This window comes from Colobus angolensis, unplaced genomic scaffold (genome assembly GCF_000951035.1).
Source record: "Colobus angolensis palliatus isolate OR3802 unplaced genomic scaffold, Cang.pa_1.0 Scaffold51, whole genome shotgun sequence".
In the NCBI taxonomy this organism is placed as follows: domain Eukaryota; kingdom Metazoa; phylum Chordata; class Mammalia; order Primates; family Cercopithecidae; genus Colobus; species Colobus angolensis.
In genome coordinates this window covers 798,758-820,313 of record NW_012118599.1, presented here as the reverse complement: position 1 = coordinate 820,313, position 21,556 = coordinate 798,758, and the positions used below count along the sequence as shown (strand labels likewise).

General features: G+C 34.6%; 1 protein-coding gene across 1 annotated transcript in view; it reads right to left on the bottom strand.

Moving 5' to 3' along the window:
- COL21A1 (collagen, type XXI, alpha 1) overlaps window positions 1–21,556 on the bottom strand; it is a 203,013-nt gene that overhangs the window by 166,570 nt on the left and 14,887 nt on the right. Inside the window, exons 2-3 of the mRNA XM_011960186.1 lie at window positions 20,191–20,264; window positions 15,006–15,057 (exon numbers count right to left, since the gene is read on the bottom strand). The gene's annotated coding sequence lies outside the window, so the exon portion shown is untranslated. The remainder of the gene's footprint in view (window positions 1–15,005; window positions 15,058–20,190; window positions 20,265–21,556) is intronic.

Genomic DNA, 21,556 nt, shown 5'->3' with positions numbered 1-21,556 from the left:
ATAAGCCTCCCAGTGGGAGAAAATATTTGTAATGCACATAGTCACCAAGGAATTTGTATTCTGAATACAATTTTTTTATTTCTAGTTTGTTTCTAAAATGAATTAGAAAAAAATTAACCCAGTTAGTCCTGTTTTTCTCTTAGACCTTTTTAATAGTTAGAGTTACTAAAAAAAATGTCAGAAATATTCTAACCTGTTCTTAGGTGTGGTCAATAGCAGCATTATTCTCACAGAGCATGAAGGGTAGTAATGTAAACAGCCGTGGCAGGCAGGAAAGTCCTATATTGAATTATTTACCTCAATTCAAAACAAAGCAAAACGAAAGGCAAAAAAAGAACTCATCTGATTTGCAGTGTTTCTAGAATAATTACCAAACTGGGGGAGGGAGGAAGATGTCACTCAAATGTATGATACACATATTGAATTACTGTGATTGTCACCATTTTTTTAAACAAATGCTATTTCACTGGGTCAGGCTCTAAAAATTCAAACTACTTATTTTTTAATTGCCCCTTCTACCAGTCCCTAGTTACCAGTTGAATTTCAGCCAGGCTAATTAATAAAATAAGTCAGTCTATAACACTTTTATCAAAACCCAATGAATATTTGTGCATTGCATATGTCAGCAATTCTAAGGAAGAGTTGAGTAATTATTTTTCAAATTTTTCTAACCAAGTTTGATGAGTTTGAAAGATTGTAAAATTGTGACATAGGCACTGGAGAAAAAGATGGTATCAACTCAAATTTCCTGGAAAGTTTAAGAAATTTGGTCTAACCTGAATCATTTGCTCCTAAATTATTCTTAATTCTAAGAAGGGCGGCCGGGCGCAGTGGCTCACACCTGCAATCCCAACACTTTGGGAGGCCGAGGTGGGCGGATCACGAGGTCAGGAGATCGACACCATCCTGGCTAACACGGTGAAACCCCACCTCTACTAAAAATACAAAAATAATGAGCCGGGCGTGGTGGCAGGCGCCTGTAGTCCCAGGCGCTCGGGAGGCTGAGGCAGAAGAATGTCGTGAACCTGGGAGGTGGAGCTTGCAGTGAACCAAGATCACGCCACTGCACTCCAGCCTGGGCTAGAGTGAGAGACTCCATCTCAAAAAAAAAAAAAAATTAAAAATAAAAAAATTTTTAAAAAATTTAAAAAAAAAGGGCAAGTAAGATTAGTGCTAAGTACTTCATTAACATTTCTTATATTCAAATTGTATATGCAATACACTAGAGGGTTTCCTAGAAATGCATTATGGTTCTTTGGAGCCTTGTACAATTGATTTGTACTCTCTAATTTGGTTCATTTTTGAAGTTTGCATCATTTTTCTATTTTGAATTATCCTGGTTCTATGATTGCTATTCTGAAATCACCATTGATACATATTATTTAATGTTAATTGCTAATCAAGAGCACAGCCCCCTCCCCAAAGAATATTATTCTAACTGTGAATATACACTACTTAATAAGAAATTTTATAGCATAGGTTTGCTACCAATAAAATACCTATTCCTATTCTGAGGGATTCTAGGTTTATAGGAGAAATTCTAGTGTTAGAATAATGACATATTGACAAGGACTTAGCATTTAAGAATGTTTACAATTATCTTTCTAAACTTGAAACTTTTCCATTTCAAGGAAAACAACTAAACATGAAAAACAAAAGTGCGTAACACTTACATGGAACCCAAGAGAAAACCTAGGAAAATTTATAGCGTGGAGTCAGCAAAGAAACAAAATATAACCAAGGAAAAGGCACAGAAAAATCGGTAATGAATTTATATGGAGCATCATTTTCACCTCACTTAATACAGCACTTAACATCTCAGTGATCTCTAAGAATATTTCGCACAAGGATGTGAAATGCATGGTTTTTACCACAACATGTTTATATAACAGTTTATTGGAGTATGAAAAAAAGAATGATATATACTCAAAATTCTTACAATTAATTATTAATTATTTGTATTATTATACAAATAATTATTAATTATTATAATCATTAATTCATTAATATGTACCTATGCTACAAATGAAAGAATGAAAGCATTACACAACTTAAAGAATATTAGACTGGATGTTGGAAGACTGAGTTTTGCCTGATTCTGCCACCATATGAATTTAAGCAAGAGAGAAAGAAAAAATTAGGTGTGACTGCTATCTTAGACTCAGTTTTCCTTTCTATTAAAAAGTAGAGGACTGACCAATCTGATATTCTGTGACTCTATGATAAATCAGTATGCATGTATTCCTTTGGTTGTTTCTATGACAAAAGTATCTTTATGCCATTTCATAGTCTTCTTTTTTAAAAAAATTATACACATTTAATAAACAAATCCAAAAGCCAAGACATTTTATTTCAATAGATAAAATACAAATATGTAGTATTGATTAGTATATGGTATAGAGCTCATTATGTAGTGACATTTTCATTTACATTATCCATGATTACCCTCATCCACATAACCTTTCCTTGTCTGAACTCCTCACAGACAATAATACCTCCTAGTTCACTAATTGCTTTGTGTGGAGGGACTTGTCTCTCCAATTAGCAAGTGTACTTGCCAATGCTGGGCTGGTATTGAAACCTTGGCCCAACAATCACTCTCATGGGTGACTTACCTAGCCTTGCTTAGCACAGTAGCTTCATCTGAAAACGTCAGTGTAATTCACTGACCCTTCAATGATTGTTGTAAAGATTAAACGAAATAGTAAACTCTGGTGTATATGAGGTTAAATAGTAAGTATCAAGCACACACATTTCATTATTTTCCCTCAGTAGAGCACTCCTTTACAGAAAAAACAGTATATTATATATATTTGTGTGTGTGTGTGTGTGTGTACTACAGAGCCCTTAACAGTGCCAAGCCCACAGAGGGCACACAAATGTCAGATGCATCATTTATTCAATGAATATTTACTGAGAACCTATTTGTGCCAGGCATGGGAGAAAGTAAAAATGAAGAATGTTACAGCTCTTTCACTGAAGATTTCTAAATCAGCTAAACACCAAATAATAGGGATATTAGAAGTATGAATTTAACATAGCTAAGAACAATTGCGACTGCAGGGTGACCCAAGTATTTAAAAATAAAAACAAAAATAACAAAAACACAAAGTGGTACCTAAATAGGAAAGACTTTAGGCTATATCCATTGTCTATCTCTCTAAATTAAAATGTCCCTTGGAGTTAGACTTTAATAAGCTAAATGTGAATATTTGTATAATTGGAAACCTGTTTTCTTTTTCTTGGAGCAGGAATCACAGGAAAAACATTGCAGAATTTCAAGTTCCATGATAAAGGAGAAAACACAAAATGGTTTTCATAGATGGGATGAAATCATGTTTCCATGGAAACCCTGAACTGGTTTGTTGCAATCCAACTTAAGTTGGTAATTTGGGCTAATTTCAACTATAAAAATAAATTTGGCAACTTAAAATATTTATCCATCCTATCATGAATGTAATTTCTAAATGATAGCTAAATATGTGAAAAGCATCTCACTGAATTAAATACATATTTTAAAATTCCTTTTCATTACCAACTTCACCTGGCAAAAATATCATTTAAATTGGAAACAAATCCAATGAACTAAGTTGTGCCAGAATAAATAGAATCTAGAGTATGGTTATCCTCTGATTCCAATGTTGGAGAAAGAACAGGGACAAGGAATTCCTCTATTACAGACTAGCAGAGTCTGTGGGTTTAATAGCTTTTACTGAATCATGATAACCAAAATAGACTCAACATTCTACCCTAAACAGTCAAGGCCACTTTTTTTTTTTTTTTCATTTAGAACATTTTTTCCAAATTAGAAATCCGTTTGATCATGGCATATGGTTGTTAGGCAAAACAAAAGTAAGAACCAAAATGGTTGTATTTTACATTAATGATTTTTAAAAGATTTTTGTCTTATGTTTTCCATGTATTAAACATTTTCACCCTTATTTAAGCACTTCATCGTTAACCCAGGATTAGCTCCAGTCTTTGACTTTACTTCATGTAAGTTTCTTTTGTGTGACTCAATGCTTTTAGGCACAACAAATAAAAAGAGCCAAAGGGCAGGTTAATATATAGCTGAACATTCAACTTGAAATTAAAACTGTCCAGTCACGTAACCTTGGTCAGCTCTTCATCACATCCAATAACTATCTCTCAACCATGTTCACAAACGCTTAACCTCCTATGTTATATATGTGTGACAGGCAATTTCAAAACTGAGAAATTTGACACTTAAAGTATTGTTCTTCCCTTGATTCTTTTATTTGCATGTTCCTTTCTTTCCTTCCCCTCATGGCAAAGCCTGATGAGATAGAAGTCGTCATTTGATTCCTTCCATTTTCTCATCTCCCGCTGAATCTTCAACCTATTGCAATAATATCTCTGAGAGTACGGGTAGCATCTCTCTCCTTCTGTATCCTTACTTATCACCAATATCTGCTTTTCAAAGACTGGTGTAGGACACCTTATCCTGCAGCTGTGTTCTCTTTGGACACTTTCTCCACTCCAGACTCACTCCCTCTACTTGCAAAAGGGTCTGTCATCCTCACTTGGCAGTGCAACTATGGATCAAGATGGAAGTGTTTCTGGAGATTTGCCCAAATCTAGGCACTTTTGCGTTTTCCTGCACATACTGCTAGAAGCTATGGCATAGTTGAAATAGTACTGGTTTTCAGTTAAAACATGCTTAAATTCTCACTCCCTGTGTGACTAAAGCAAGTTTCTTAATTATCTCTGAATCTTACTATCCTCCTCTCTCAAAGCAAGGATAAATCTACCTCATCTACCTTGAAGGGTTGTTAAGTAAAATGCTAAGTAAAATGGCATAAAAGCACTTTCCACAGTCTCTAACCAACTATAAGAGCTAACTAAATATTTTTCTTCCCTTCCTTTAAATTTTTAACAGCAGAATTTGCAAAAGCAAGAGTGGAAAAACAAGTGATTGTTACGGTTGAAAGGAATCCCCTTTTCCTGAATACTTATAATGCATTATCTGCTAATTTCAAGCAGTCATTTGTCATTTTCCTATAACATATTACAAATTCATGTGTATATGTGTATATATTCCAATTGCTTGACTAGTTGCCTGTGAGTTCCTTGAGGGCAGTGTTTAAAGCCAATAATTCTCTAACTTCACAATTCCTTACACGTTACAGGCAATCAATTAAAGATTTTAATGGCTCACCTGTCACTGGTAAGGTATTTAGTTTCATTTTTTCACAATGGTGATAGATATATGCTAATCCACCTGCACTTTCTGTGATGGCTTCTCTTGGATCCACATATCAGTGGAATGACTGGCTAGGACAAAGTGTACAGAATACATGTGCAACACTATATAGTTCACTGCGATGTGGGACCTATTGCTGCATTAGTGGCCATGTTCCAACCAACCAAGCCAACTCAGATACATCCAACCCTACAGAGAAGACCAACATTATTATTTTTGGATAATTTATTTTTAGGAAATTCATATTTTAGCTTTGAAAGTATGAACCAAGTAGAGCCAAAAGTTGATACAACCAAATATACAAACAGCAAAAATTTGTCCCTTTTCCGCTCACATGCATCTAACTTTCCTTTTTGACCAAAGGAGTCATTTAAAGCCCAATTCATACTAGGATAACTTTTAAATGTGCTGAAAATTCTGCCCCATCTCTTTTTACTCTGTTATCCAAATAATTCCCATGGGAATCATCAAAAGAAATTCTTGACAAGGGTCAACATCATACAGATGTGGGACTCACGAGTTGTACACAGCCAATGCTAGGTCAACATTATTCGCAGCCTCTGACCAAGAGAAGATTCCAGTTCAATTCTTTTCTCTAACCACCTGTAGAATATTGAAGTGATATTTTCTTGACATATCTTTTTACTCAGGCCAAAACTTCCTAACACATGGGCACTAACCTGGATTTTTCCATACCTGCTCACATTTTTAAACAATGAAACATCTTATGAGATCATCTACCTCAGCATAATTTTTATTTCTAAAATAACAAGATAACAGGATAATTTCTTTCTGAAAATTAAGAACATGAGAATATATATTTAGAAAGTAAGACCTGATTATATGTTCCAAAGCAACATACAGTATTTTCAGAATATAGTATTTTCTGTATTAAGCAAACTCATTCAGTTGTGCACATATTCTTCAAATGTTAAAATCATTATAAAAATATGGCCAATCCATATTTTTAAGAAACTTTTAAGGTGTAGAGTTTGGGTACTAATTATAAAATATATTAAGTTTCTAAATAAAAAGAAATAATGTTGGAGAGTAATACTCTCAAGTGTAATAAAAGTATATTGCTAGCTTTTTAAATAAAATTTCTGTAAATGGACACTATATGAGTTCCAGTGAATGGTGTCCTCTGTCTAAACAACTGGACCAGTAAATAAGGAGGACTCAACTTGGTGGGTTCCCACTCCTGGGTCACCTGAAACAAAACCACCAATTAAATCAATGCTTTATCTCAGATAACTACTTGTCTGAACAGAACTCCATCCCAAATGGGGCTCTCACCCTCCACAGCACTGTCAACCATGAATTTTCTCAGAAATTCAGAAGAGTGTGCATTAAATACATTTCAATAAGAAATTCCCTATAAATAGAAAAATAAAGAGAATTTTCCTCAAGAAAAACAAACCCAATGACTGAAAGGTACCAGAAAGTCCTTCCAACCCGATTTCGTTGTTTAGCCAATAGAACCTGAAGCACAATAAGGTTAAATATTCTAACCAATATTAAGTATAATGACAGACCAATATCAGAACTTGAGTGCCTTGACTCCCCAAACTGTGTTCTCTCCAATCTACCACACTGTCTCCCTTAAAATGGGAAAAGGCATAATGTTATTGCTCTAGAAACAACCTATAGGAGTCAGTGCATGGCTTAAACATGAAGGCTTCCACCCACATGTGGTATCCTAACAACATCAAGAAAACTTCACTCACTCCTCAACACAGAGCAAAACCATCCCAACTCCAGTCAACTCCAGTCCTAACTGCAAAGCACGAGGTATGTGATCCTCCTGATCACTTAAGTACCTCTGAGAGCTGGAGGTTGCATATATAGAAGGGGATGGCAAGCCAATTCTAATCCATCTCACATGAGAATGACATGTAATGATGAAACCTCAAGAGCTTCACGTGTTATGACATGCTATGCAAAGTATTTAAAATTCTGTGTCTCCAAATGAGAAGATTGCTTAATCTGTAGTATAAAATTGTCTAAATACAATTTAGTACCCTCTTTTAAGAGGAATACACTAAAAATATTTATAGATCACAAATTTGATACAAAATATTAGGGGGATAGTCAAACTTTGCTGAATTACCTTGTTTTCAAAGTGTAAAGAAAATGCACTTGATGAATATTCAATACTCAGAACTGTCCTCTAACATTATTTCCTAGCATAAAAGTATATGGCTTTGTAAAAAAAAAAATAAGAAAAACAACAGAATAAATTCATGAAAGTTGTTAGCCATACCATTGTTTTGTTCTTAGTACATTTCCCAACACTTCCTAGAATCAAAAGCTGCTCTTTAACTGTATAATAAAATCACCACATGGCTTATTATTGTTATAAATCTATAAGACAACAGCTCCCTCTTAGATGGAAATAGGTTGGTGCAAACGTTATTGTGTATTTTTTGCCTTGTTGAAATTTGCCATTTCATACTGGAATACATTCTTAAATAAATGCGGTTATGTTATATACTATTGTAATGCACATTTCTTGCTTTATGTTTTTTTTTACTAATGTCTTATTACTGCTCATTTTATATTTATTTTAGGCTATGGAAATGATGTTAGACAAAAAGCAAATTTGAACTATTTTCTTATTCAAGTTCAAAATGGGTCTTAAAGCAGCAGAGACAACTTGTAACATCAACAACGCATTTGGCCCAGGAACTGCTAACGAATGTGCAGTGTAGTGGCAGTTCAAGTTTTGCAAAAGAGACAAGAGCCTTGAATATGAGAAGCACAGTGGCCAGCCATCAGAAGTTGACAATGACCAGTTGAGAGCAATCATTGAAGTTGATCCTCTTACAACTGCATGAGAAGTTGCTGAAGAACTCATTCTACCATTCTACCATCATTCAGCATTTGAAGCAAATTGGAAAGGTGAAAAAGCTCAATAAGTGGTTTCCTCATGAGCTGAGTGAAAATCAAAAATATCATTGTTTTGAAGCGTCATCTCTTATTCTACGCAACAACAATGAACCAGTTCGCGATCAAATTGTAACATGCAATGAAAAGTGGACTGTACACAACAACCAGCGACTGCTAGCTCAGTGGTTGAGCCGAGCCCAGAAGAAGCTGCAAAGCACTTCCCAAAGCCAAACTTGCACCAAAAAACAAAAAAAAAAAGGTCATGATTACTGTTTGGTGGTCCATGATCACTGTTTGGTGGTCTACTGTCAATCTGATCCACTACAGCTTTCTGAATCCCAGCAAAACCATTACATCTGAGAAGTATGCTCAGTACATTGATGACGTGCACTGAAAACTGCAAGGCCTGCAGCCAGCACTGATCAACAGAAAGGGCCCAATTCTTATCCACAGCAATGCCCAACTGCACATCAAATAACCAATACTTCAAAAGTTGAAGGCATTGGGCTACAAAATTTTGCTTCATTCGCCTTATTCACCTGACCTTTTGCCAACCGACTACCATTTCTTCAAGCGTCTTGACTTTTTGCAAGCTCAAATTATTTAAAATAAATAAACATGATCTGGTTTACAAAACTGTAACAAAAAAAATGCAATAAAACATCTATTGCATAATTGAAGCATATTACTGTATCCTGACGATGGATGTGATGATATGTTTCAATTATCCTTTGTGATATCATCAGGATACATTTCATTTTATTACCCAATTAAGATAGCATTTTGTCAAGAAGCTGACTTGTTGCAATGAATATTTTTGCCCATCTATCCATTGACGTACACTTTATTCATTTTTCAAGCAAATATGTATTGAGTGCCTGATTTACTGAATACCTCTATTTATTAAATGCCTGATAAACACTGTGGTGTTATGAAGATATAACAATCACAATTCTTCCAATCAAGGCACTTGACTGTGTACAGAAAGTTTATTATAAATTATCCTGTTTCTTTAAAAAAAAGAGTTTTTGGAGGGTGGGCTCCAGGTGAATTTTATCTTTTTTTCAATTTTCAATAATAGACTGTATTGGTACGTAGCGCATTGAAGCGCAATCATATTGCATTAATGCTTAACATATTTATTCATTGAATTAACATTTATTGCCTGCTTATCAAATAGCATAATACATATACAGCACATTGCACAGTACTGGCATACAAGGAGTGCACAATTAATGTCATGTTATACAGAGAGATAAATGGCAGGCCAGCCATGACTTGTAACAGGCAATAACACAAAAAAGATGTACAAAGAATTCTGGTGCTACAGAAGCAGAGAAAATAGCCTGGGGGAATCCAAGCAAATAACTGACACTGATTAGTAGAAGGAACAAAGGGAATATGCTTTCAAAAAGTTAGTCAACATTTGGTATTAAAACACCAAGGAAGTTTAAAATTGCTGAACAATATCAGTGTTGTCTATGCTTATTTGGGGTCATTCTTACCTAAAATTTCTTAACTGCTTAATTTGTGAAAAACCTTTATGTTTTGTAAAAACTTTATGTTTTATTTAAGAATGGTTCTGTATAACTAAGAATGATGGAATGCCATTCATTCATAACAGAGTTGGAAGGACACAAGATGTCCACACTGTACTTGAACTTATCCAAGAAGAGGAAACTTGCTACCTTCTAAACAAACCATCCTATCTTTAGACAGTTCTAATTGCTACAAGGCTCTTCTTCATTCTCATACTTTGAAAAAATAGCTGACTTTTATTGAGATCCTATAGTAACCAGGCAATGGACTAAGCAATTACACAAATTATTTTATTTAATCCTAAAAGACTTTGAAGGAAAAACTATACTGTTACCTCAATTTTACAAGACCACAGTGAGGCTCTGAGATATTTAAAGGAAGCTGGTCACAAAAAGGTAGAGCCCAGAGTTTTAGCAAAGTCCCTTTGAGGTCATATGACCTCTGCTTTCCACTACACAATTCAATTCCATTCTTAAGGGAAAACTCTGCCTCTTGTTAATTGATATTTTGTAGTTCTTCTTTATGCATTAAGTGTACTGTTGTGTATATTAGTCCAGAGTTTCTCAACTGCTGGCATTTGAAACCACATTAACTCTTTATTGTGGAGTCGGTCTCATGCATTTTAGGAGGTTTACAGCATCCATCCACCCACCAGATGCTAGTAGCATCACCTCCAGCTGTGACAACCACAAACGTTCCCAGATATGACCAAATGTCTCTGTGGCACAAAATTCCTCGATTGGAAATCACTGATTTAGTCAATGAATGGAGGCTTACCTCAAGGATTGATAATTAGACCTTAATTAATGAAACTGACTTTGAAGTTTTAAGTCTTAGGTTCCAGACTAGGAATCAGCCACCATGTTCACATTCCTCTGCCCAAAGAATAAGGCAATAAGGTAAAAAGCTCAATTTGTTTAAAATATTAAAAACGGTTGGGCACAGTGGTTCATGCTTGTAATCCCAGCATGTTGGGAGGTCAAAGCAGGAGGATTAGTTGAGCCTAGAAGTTTTAAAACAGCCTGGACAACATGGCAAGACCCTGCCTCTATAAAAAATTTTTTAAAAGTTAGCTGACTGTGGTGTCACACACCTACAATTCCAGTGACTCAGGAGGTGAAGTGAGAGAACCGCTTGAGCTCAGGAGTTCCAGGCTGCAGTGAGCCATGACCACACCACTGCACTGAGTGACAGAACAAGATTATCTCTAAAAAATAAAAAATAAAATATTATAAAAACTTGAATTTATTGGATAGTCTTCTCTGTGTCAGGTTTGACATAGTTCTATTCTTTTACTATCAGTGTTTCCAGGGTATTGCTTCTATTTCAGAATCAAAATGTTTTTGAAACAGATTAAGTATTGCCAAAAACCAATTTAAAAGCAAATCAAGAAAGCTACTAAACATACACACAATTTCACGGTTTATATTTGCTTTTCATTCTTTAGCCATGAACTATAGAGTCCTTTAAAATTCAAAGTGTTGGCCAGGTGTGGTGGCTCACGCTTGTAATCCCAGCACTTTGGGAGGCCAAGGCGGATGGATTACCTGAGGTTAGGAATTCGAGACCAGCCCGACCAACATGGTGAAACCCCATCTCTACTAAAAATACAAAAATTATCCAGGCATGGCAGTGCATGCCTGTAATCCCAACTACTTGGGAGGCTGAGGCAGAAGAATCACTTGAACCCGGGAGGTGGAGGTGGCAGTGAGCTGAGATCGTGCTATGGCACTACAGCCTAGGCAAGAACACTGAAATTTCGTCTCAAAAAAAAAAAAAAAGTGTTCTCCTTTTATTTTATTTTATTTTAGCTTTACAGGCAACTAATTATAAAATAGGAGGTTAATAATGTTGTCTATGAGGATTTTTATTATACTTTACTCATTCACATGATAATGGTGGTTATGTTTTTCATGTTTCTCCATCCATACATCTGAAAAGCTCTAATATTTCATGCCTATAATAAAATTGTTACATAAGTCTTCAGTACATTCAAAGAATATAATACAAAAGAGGCATTGCTTCTCTAGGGAGTAATTAAATTTAAGACATGTAATCCATTTCTATGATGAAATGCAGATTTCTCATTAGAAGACAAATCATTCATTTAAATCAGTTGAGTAGGATAGTATTAAAAGAAAATACATCTGGTTACATTTAAGGTTCAGAAAAAAATCATGTACACAAAGATCCTTTGGCTTTCGGCCTAGAGGATTTTCATGAGGTTGTCAATCAGATATCTTTTTATTCAGTTTAAGCCCCTATTCTTTAAAAAAAGAAACAAAAAGGGGACTCCCAGGGAATGTTTGCAAGAATTTCAAAGTGAGTCACACAGATAAGTACTCACAGTTTCCAAAAAACTAAAGCCGACTTGGTGGCTCTGGCAATGGAGGGTGAGTGGGTTAATCTATGTCCTTGCCTTTTACCATCCTTTTACATTTTTTGCTCTCATACCAGTGAGTATCATGTGACTCACTCAGTATTTATTTTTGTATTAAATGCTGACAAAGTGTATATTAAAGGAAGAGATACCCATGTTCTATTCAGAATTTAAAAAAATTGGAATCCCTGGATAAGCTTTTATTGCTGTTACTCTACCAGTCACTTCTGGGATAAACTGTGTTCTTCCAACATTATTTTCTGGGATAATCAGTTCATGTATTTGTTGTCTTTTCATTTGAACACAGGCTGATCATGACTGATGGTAACATGAGCAGATGAGAGGACAGTAGCATGTTATTTTTTTCTATATTATTTTCCTCCTTATTGTCTTGAGTTTATTTTTGTCTTCCCACTGAGAAATAAAAGTGTCCCTCTAATACGAAGGGAAACACTGTACTTTCTTATTTCATATTTTATTCAGGCTTTGTTTGGATGCCATAAGTAATATCCTTCATTCTATAACATGGACTGAAACACCTATTTATTTGCTTTTCCAAGTAACCGAATCATTAAATTTAAAAACTATATTAAATTCTTTTAAAATTTTAGGTACTAAGTTTATGCAATTTTCCTTACATGCTTAGCACATTTGTTTAATGTGCCAAACAAAGCACATTACAATTTTCTGGCAGTCACCAGTAAATGTTTCTTATGATAATTACAGCTATTACATTGGGGTTTTGGGTAAGGGGATAATACTAATTTTTAAAAAAACATAAAAATTGTAGGCAATGTAGAATGATATTTGCATGATGCATTCATGGTAAACTGCCTTTAAATCAAAGATGCTCAGCTGTGTAACATCATTAGATATTGCCAGAATAACAAAATGTACCATGATTCATCTTGATAGTCACCAAAAGACTTTCACCTTATGAGAACTAAATTAATTGATACATGCATTAAGATTTTACATTTTGTTTGATTTTTTAAACTGTAAAATGTTGGAAGATACTCATGGAGTTTTCTGTGCATCTTATTTCCACCTATTTTGCCAAAGATGTTGAGATACATTCCCTACAGCCTTGGGAGACAGGGTCTCTTTCCTGGGATAAGGGCAAATTTGTTTCCTGACTGGAATAATAAAGGTAATTTTTTCCAGTACAAATACTAGAGAGATTTACAAGTACCCTTTTTATAAGACTGGGGATTTATTGAGCTTAGAGTTCCTCGGCCATGACACACACCCACTATGCACACAACGTCTATCTGGGTCCTTCCATATCATCCCACAGGGCTTAAGGGAAAAAGCAACCAATGCAAACATGAAATTGAGAGTAATAAAGTCTTTTGTCCCTGACTCAACAGTCTCCTCTCTGCCAACACCTATAAAACTGTACCAGAATAGTTAGCTTGCAAGTAGGGTAAAATCTCAGGCTCATAGTTCTTGACATAAAAATAGTAGATAGACAATAATTACTTCTTAAATAAAGAGCACAAATAGCCATGTATAGCTGAATTCCATGACTTAATGTGGAGGCTTACAATTTTCTTTAGCAAAAGTGTGTCATAGTCTATACTTTATTTTATATGTAATTAAAACAAAAATACTATTTTAATGCTTCTCATTCTGAAACCCATATACCTTATGTCAATAAGTGATACTACTTAATAATTCACAGTCTTTTTGGAACATGGGAGACATAAATGAATTTTTTAAAAATCATATTTAATATCAAAAAAGGATTGGGTTTTTAAAAATCAGCAGATGTAACTAAATCAAAACAAAAACAATGACATTATGGGCTGCTCTTTCTCTGATATTGCTCTGTTTTACCAAGTCCCTTAATGGAAAAAGCACATCAATATGAGCCATTAAATGAAAATAATGACATATTGGATTTAATTTGGACAAATATGCTGAAATATTGTAGTTAAATTAAACTCTATTATTTAACAAAAAGTACTACTTAACCTATCACAACTAGTGAACCAAATCACACCAACCACTTTTCCTACCTCTCTCTAAATTGACGGTGATAAAGAACAGCAATGCTCTTGAGCAAGATACCATGCATGCAGTGTAAATTGTAACATAAAACTAAAGCGTAATAAACAGGGAAAGAAAAACAAAATTCTGACCCTCCAGGAAAAAAAAAGTCAGAAAAGATTTCCCTTTTCTCAAATTCTAAAAAATGATCACTTTAACCACTAAATTAGTTTAAACACCACTGACTCCTCCAAAGCCACAAATTTAAAATTTTTCCCCACAAAGCCTTAAAACATTTCATTTTCCCTTAAAATTATGCAAGTTACAATAAGATTTCTACTAAAGCAAACAATTGCCCCTGTACTAAACAATCATTTCTTTAAATCATTTTGAGAACCCCCAAGCTATCAAGAAACTAACTACTAGGTCAACTGGTCTTCATTGATTCCAACACCTGCTGCCGAGTAATAGAATGACTCAAAATTTCTGAACTCTTTTAGAGCTTCACTTTGAGTGGGCTACTACTCACTCCTCAATAAGGAAACTTGAAAGCCTTAAGTAGCTAAATTCTCTACTATAGCCCAGACGGAATCTACAGTAGCTGGTAGAATGAAGGCAACAAAAATGTACTTGACAGCAGAGACCTGGTGTTTGTCTGCCTACAGGTTGCCACTTGGGCAAATTTTCAGCTTGTTCCTGTCCAAAGGATGTGCTATTTTCAGGTACTCAATGAAAAATAATCTACATCAGAAAATAATCAGGTGAGAACTTTGGCATAAAAACAAAAGGATTCCAAATTTTAAACATATTCATGGTCTTTAATTTTTTTAGTCTTTTAAAAATTTAATTACTTTAAAAAGACAAGAAACACAATAATTATGGGAACAAAAAAAATATTTTGAAATTAAGTTTGAATAATTCTAGAATGGCAGAAGGCAAAATTAGACACAGCTAGTCACCCAAGCACCTGTGATGTTTTACCATTCCTATGTGATGGTCTTCCTGTGGGCTTTGTTTCCTGGGTAGGAGATCCCTGGAAGCATACAGTGTTTAAATAGATTAATCACAGAGCATCCTGTCTTTATGTTGGTGTACATGTTTCTAGAAGTTACAGAGAGTATTATGCCTGCTATTTCGTGATGTCCTTTTTTCACCTTATTTCAAATATTCTTCCCAAGAGTACAAATAGTAAACAGAACTGTTTAAAGAATCAAAATATATTGAATTTTACTTTTCAAATCTAACATTAGAAATGTTACCAATTGTTAATTCATCTAACAATAGGGAGAAAAATAAGTATAGGGCATAGCTCAATTACCTACAGGGTAGTTTTTACAGTCAGGTGTATACCAACAAAAGTCACTTTGCTTTCTTCACCTGGAAATATAGGAATGCTATATCATTCCTTTCTAGAAAGAAGAGCAAAGTAACTTTTTACAAAATGTTCCTCATCATTTAATGTATATGAACACATCTACTAATGATTCTACTGTAACTTTCAAGAGATAGGTATTTGTCCCTCTTCTTCATAATCCCAGAGGGAAATAACTATCATGAAATATTTTTTAAAGTTTTATAAATTATATCAATATAAAATAAACCAGTTCCTCCATTATATTAATGGTATCTGGCTTTTCAAGACAGTATTCACTGAGGATGTTGAAAATATAAACCACACACCAAAATGTTAGACTTCCATTTGGAGGCAAAAGCTAACTGGCAAGCCTAGTTTGAGTCACACTGTGAAACCCCATTTTCCTACCTTAATTTATCTTGAATTGTTTGTGTAATGGTGTTGTTTGGTTTGCTTTTATGGTACAATGCACTGGTATCTTCAGCACTGCAGTTTATATGAAAATCAAATGTTTCTCACTTCCATAAAATAAAACAGTGCAAGGTGATAAAACTAAATTAGGGAGGAGTTACATTGGTATGACAATGAAACTGTTGATGAGACTATCAAACTTTGAAAACAGGTCACTGAGAAGAATTAACAAATACTTTCTTTGGATTTTTTTTTAAGTAGATAAGATTCCCATCTCTATGCGATGGCTTGCGTAGGGGGAGGCCGCAAACAGTATGATGGGCTTTGAATCGCCCAAGTTATTTTCCAAACTTAAAATGGTGCCATGACAGGTCCTCAAAGGAACTAAGAGAGTAACTTTCTCAATAAGTAAAAGCAGGATACAGTTCCAGATCACCAAAACTCTGCAATGCTGGTTTTGTGACCTTGACTCAGCGTCACTGGGATGTTACCAAGAAACCACAATTCTTGGCAGCTGCACATTCAATGTACAAATGTTTACCAGATGTGAAGTTCATATGATCTATGCTGTATAATAGAAACAAAAATGATTGTAATACGACATGCTAGTTCATTCTGTGAGCCAGCAAGCAAGAGAATTGGTCTCACATTTAGATAAAGCTTATGGGCCATTAAGAAAACTTATAAGTCCCATCTGCAATTCCCAATTAAAATTAATCTCATATGCTTGTTAAGCCTCTGGGAAACTCTACTAAGTAAGGTTCCTTTCTTTAGATTAAGCATTCCATCCTTGTTAAATAAAAACTCCCCTGGGAGACATAAACTTTTATCAGTTATTACACTTCAGAGTAGATGAACTTTAGATCCTGTCTTGACAGTTGGTTCTGATATGAAAAATACGTGAAGCTTGATTGTTTAGATTGTAAAACAAAAAGAAAGAATAATCGAGAGATAAAATTTAATACATAAATATTTTCCCACTATTATGTCTGTTTATCTATCATTCAACAATATGTATAGTCATCTACTGCTATCCGCGCAATGTGCTAAGCACTGAGGATACACAGATGAGAAAGTCTAGTGATGGCCTCAGCAAGTATAGGGTTTCATTGTGAAAGATATCAAATATGTAACTATAGTACAATAATAGAGATGTTAATGGAGGTACGTGCAAGGTATTGGGAGCTTGGTGGAGTGAATACCTAGTTCCTGGCTGGCTGAGAGGAAATGGGTAAATTCTCTGAGAGGAAGTAAAGTTGATCTGTGAATTAAAGGCAAACCAGGAATTTGCTAGATGACCTTAAAAAGACAGGAAGACAGTACCTGAAAATGCTTAAAAACACTAAAGAACGAGATGTGCTCATTGAAAAGGTATTTATGGAGTGAACTGCTCATGGAGAGTGGGAATGGGGTGAGGGGTGAAGGAAATGAATGATGGGACAGGTACTCAGGAAACAGCATGAACACGGCCTTTTGCATTCAGTGAAGAGGAGTGGACTTTGTCTTTGAAGTTTACTATAGGAGCGATTTTTAGCAGAAACATATTCTGGTTCACGTTTTAGGAAGCTCACAATGACAGCAATAGGGAGAATGGTGTACAGGAAGATGGAAAGTTCATGGCAGCAGTCAAATGAGAGGCAGTAAGGGCCTGAAGGATGGTGAGGGCAGAAATTGATTTGAGAGGCATTCAGGAGTTAAAACGGGCCAGGTCCTATGACTATTTGATTGGTGTGGACAGGAGAAAGAGAATGACCCCAGCCTCTGGCTTGAACATCTTGTAGATGGTGATGTCTTTCCCTGAAAAAAAATCAGGAAAAAGAAAACAAAATTTTCTTGCTAGAGGGTAGAGTAGAAGACATATAAAGCATCTTAGTTTTTAGAAAATTAAGCGTAAATTTCATGTATGGATATGAAATGGTTCATACATGAAATTTACGCTTAATTTTCTAAAAAAGTATGCACAGATGAAAATGCTTACTTGACAGGTGAATATATGGACCCACTGTGTGCCAGGATTTGAGTAATGGGGAGATGCAACTGATGCTAAGCAGAGTGAGTGGACATGGATCCTGGTCTGGCTTACTGCTTGCTTTTGAGTATCAAGGGCTGAGATTTTTAGTCCATTAAAACTCCTTGTATGGAATAAAACAAATGACTAAAGTACAAGAATAAGTAATTGCTGGTTCATCCATATGATGGAGTACTACCGAGGCATAAAATTCAAATGTTCCAAGAACATTTAATGACAATTTAAAAAATATCAAAGAAAAAAATTCAAAAAATGCAAAACTATATAGTAAGCTAATTATGTGATATTACATCTCTTCCATAGAAATGTCAAAAATTATTACTTCCAGATAATAGCATTATGGATATGTAATTTTTATTTTTTAATGTTTTCCAATTTTTCTATAAAGAATATACATTATTTTGGCTGGGTATAGTGGCTCATACCTGGAATCTCAGCTCTTTAGAAGGCTGAGAGGCAAGAGAATTGCTTGAGGTCGGGAGTTCGAGCCTAGTCTGGGCAATACAGAGAAACCCTGTCTCTACAAAAAAAAAAAATTAATTAGCTGAGCATGGTGGCTCATGCCTGTAGTCCTGGATACTCAGGAACCTGAGGCAACAGAATCATTGAGCCTAGGAGTTTGAATTGTACTGTCGCACTCTAGCCTGAGCAATAGAGAGAGACTCTGTCTCAAAAACAACAACAGAATATGCATTATTTTAAAATCAGAAATAATAAACATATTTTTAAACTTACATGTGCTTTAGATAAAGTTAATATCTCAAAAGGAGATTATCTGCTCCACCAGCAAAACACATAATTGAATTATCCTACACTAACCCCAAGAGGTTAGATTATGCTGAGTAACAAATATATCCAAAAAATTGTTATGTCTTACAACAACAAACATTTATTTTTTGCTTATACTCTATGTCCACTATGAGCTTTCTAGTGGCTCTGCTCCACATTCCTTATTTTAGGATTGAGTCTGAGGAGTATGGTCATTTTCCAAGGCAAGGGTAAAGAGCTCTGGAGGTTCTCACACTGAAAATGAAATGCTCCAGTGCAGAAATATATGTTAATTTCCACTCAACTCATTGGCCATGAGTATCATGAGGCTAAAAAATATAATCTGACTGTGTACCTGAAATTTATTTGACAAACAGAACTAATAAGGATCTCTTATAACTGCAAATTCATCCCCTCCAACACCACCACCACCAGCAGCAACAAAAAACTGGAGGGATTTTTATGGTAGTGCTTTTTAAAAGGCAAATCATGATCTGTTGGTTGATCTTGAAATCAACTCAGTGGTCTATGATCAATAGTGTTTAATAGAATGGAAGGGAAAAGAAAATGTCAAGGCACATTGCATGTACAAAAGGTAAATATTATGATATATTTGATACACATATTTCGAATAAATACAGATGTGTCACAGTGTAAAATGTATTTCTTTCTGTGGGTCCTATAAAAAAAATTGAAAGTCATTTTCCTATGGGAGTCCCAACTAAGCCACATATATGAAAACATAACAATTTGCACACTAGGTTGTTCTAGTCCAGTGCCCTGTGACTCTGAAAAGCTGGGGAAATCTTGTATCAATCTCAAAAAACTCAGTCAAAGTTTTACTCTTTCTTTAATAGTATGGTCTCTCAATGATAAATCAGCTGAGAAATATCATAAAGCAAACTCAATTTTTAGCATCCTTTAAGTGCTAAGAGTATAATTACATTTTATTTACCCTAAAATAAAAAAGTCAAGTTTCCAAAGTTTTTCTTATTTCCGTATAGCCTCATTTTATTTTTTTAAGGAATAGATATACTTTTTATATTAATTCAAATGGTATCCTTGACCAGGATGAATTGTAATATAATTTTTTTTAGTTTGTATTGCTATTAACATAAAGTATTGTCATGTTGTATAAGGTGATAATTTTTATCAGGCTTACTTATTTTTTGATGTTTAAGGGAAGAAAGCACAACTCAAAACCATAATCAATTGCAAAATACCTTTTGTATAAGTATCTAACTCCTTATCACATGCTTAACATGCACAATTTTAAATCTTTTATTTCTTATTTTCAACTAAGAAAACACAAATTTGAAATACACTAGCTGTACATGTTTATGGGAAACATGGCATTTATCAATTTTGTTTCAAATTTTTCATTTCCAAAATAAATTCATCTTAACTCTTAGTTTCTATCACCCATGTGAAAGGTTTATAATTGCTTACTTAAATATACAAGCTCCAATCAATGTTTTCTACCCTTCCCTCAAATAAACTGCCATGCTTTTTCCTACCTACCCTTCATAGCACCACCAGTTCAAAAGCCAATCTTTTGTTTCTACAGGAAAAATGCTTGCTGACCAGCCAAGAATAAAACACACCTCACATGGTACAATCTTCTTTTACCTCCCAGATGACTCTAATGCCACTTACTAAGGATGCCAGAAGAGGTTTCCTGAGGAAGAAACAATCAGTGTGAATTAATACCATCCTGACATTCAGCAGACCCAAATAAAACATGACTACGTTTAAAAGAATGGAAAATAAAAAGATTATCCTCAAAAATAACTTAGTGTGCGATTTCTTACCATATAAAAGGAAGCTCTGGTATGGAAAAATGATAAACATCCTGCATTTGTTAATAAAGGAAGCATTATATTCAGTTCAGTAACAGCAACTTTTTAAAAAGTGATGAGTCACAATATTCAGTTCCTTCCTGGCGTTACTCAGCTACGTGTGGGTAAAAGAGGATAGCACTGGGAACTAGACTCTCTGTATCTCAACCGAGGCCACTAAGACATTGCAGGGATTTGAGCAAGAAAACAAGCCTGGCTAGACTCAGTAACTCCTCTGTAAAACCAGGGGGTGAGAAGATAAGCAAATTTGAGAATCTCTTCCATTTCCAATTGGCTACAGTTCCATTGTCTTAAATACTTTACTGATTATGTATACTAGTAAATACATGGTTAATAATCAGCTTTCTAAAGCTGCAAAAAGAAGTCATTTCTTTTCATTATTCAAACTGAATACACTAGAACTAATATGTTATGAATTTTCTATAATTAACATTTTATGATCAAAAATTATAATACCTATCCTAGTTCTATTACTTTTAAAGAGCTCCAAAAGACATATACAGTAACATTGAGATCATTCTCTTTTCATAAGTTTTTTGATTGCTAAGCTATCAAGATGAAAAATAATCCCATGAAAATGTGCTTTCTTTTAAATGAGTAACAAGCACTACAAAAATCCAGCTGAATTCTTGCAGTATATGGTTTAGGACTCCAACATATGAGATTTCTGAAACTATTTGACATTGTTTTCAACACACACAAAAAAAGTTAGCAAATGAATACCACAGTCAAATGTTGACTATCTGCTAAGTGGGATGGCAAGAGAGAACCAGTACACATAACCTTAAATTGTGGAGAGTTGGGGAAGACATATAATTGGACACTGGAATGTGTCTTATTCTTATATTTGAATAAAACTATGTCTGATGTTCTAAAAACTGACAATACTGTACTTTCAACTGAGTAAACAATGAAAACATCCTAGGAAAAAGCAACTCAAGAGAACTAAAAAACGTTCTAGTTAGTAAATATTCTGGCTCACATCTTAGAAAACAAGAACAATATACAATGTTTAAAAAGACGTTTTAAACTCTGCTATGTTAGACTAGTGTGACAAAGTGAACTACAAACATTAATACTGTCATTAAATACTTAGAAAAATTCTTGCAGA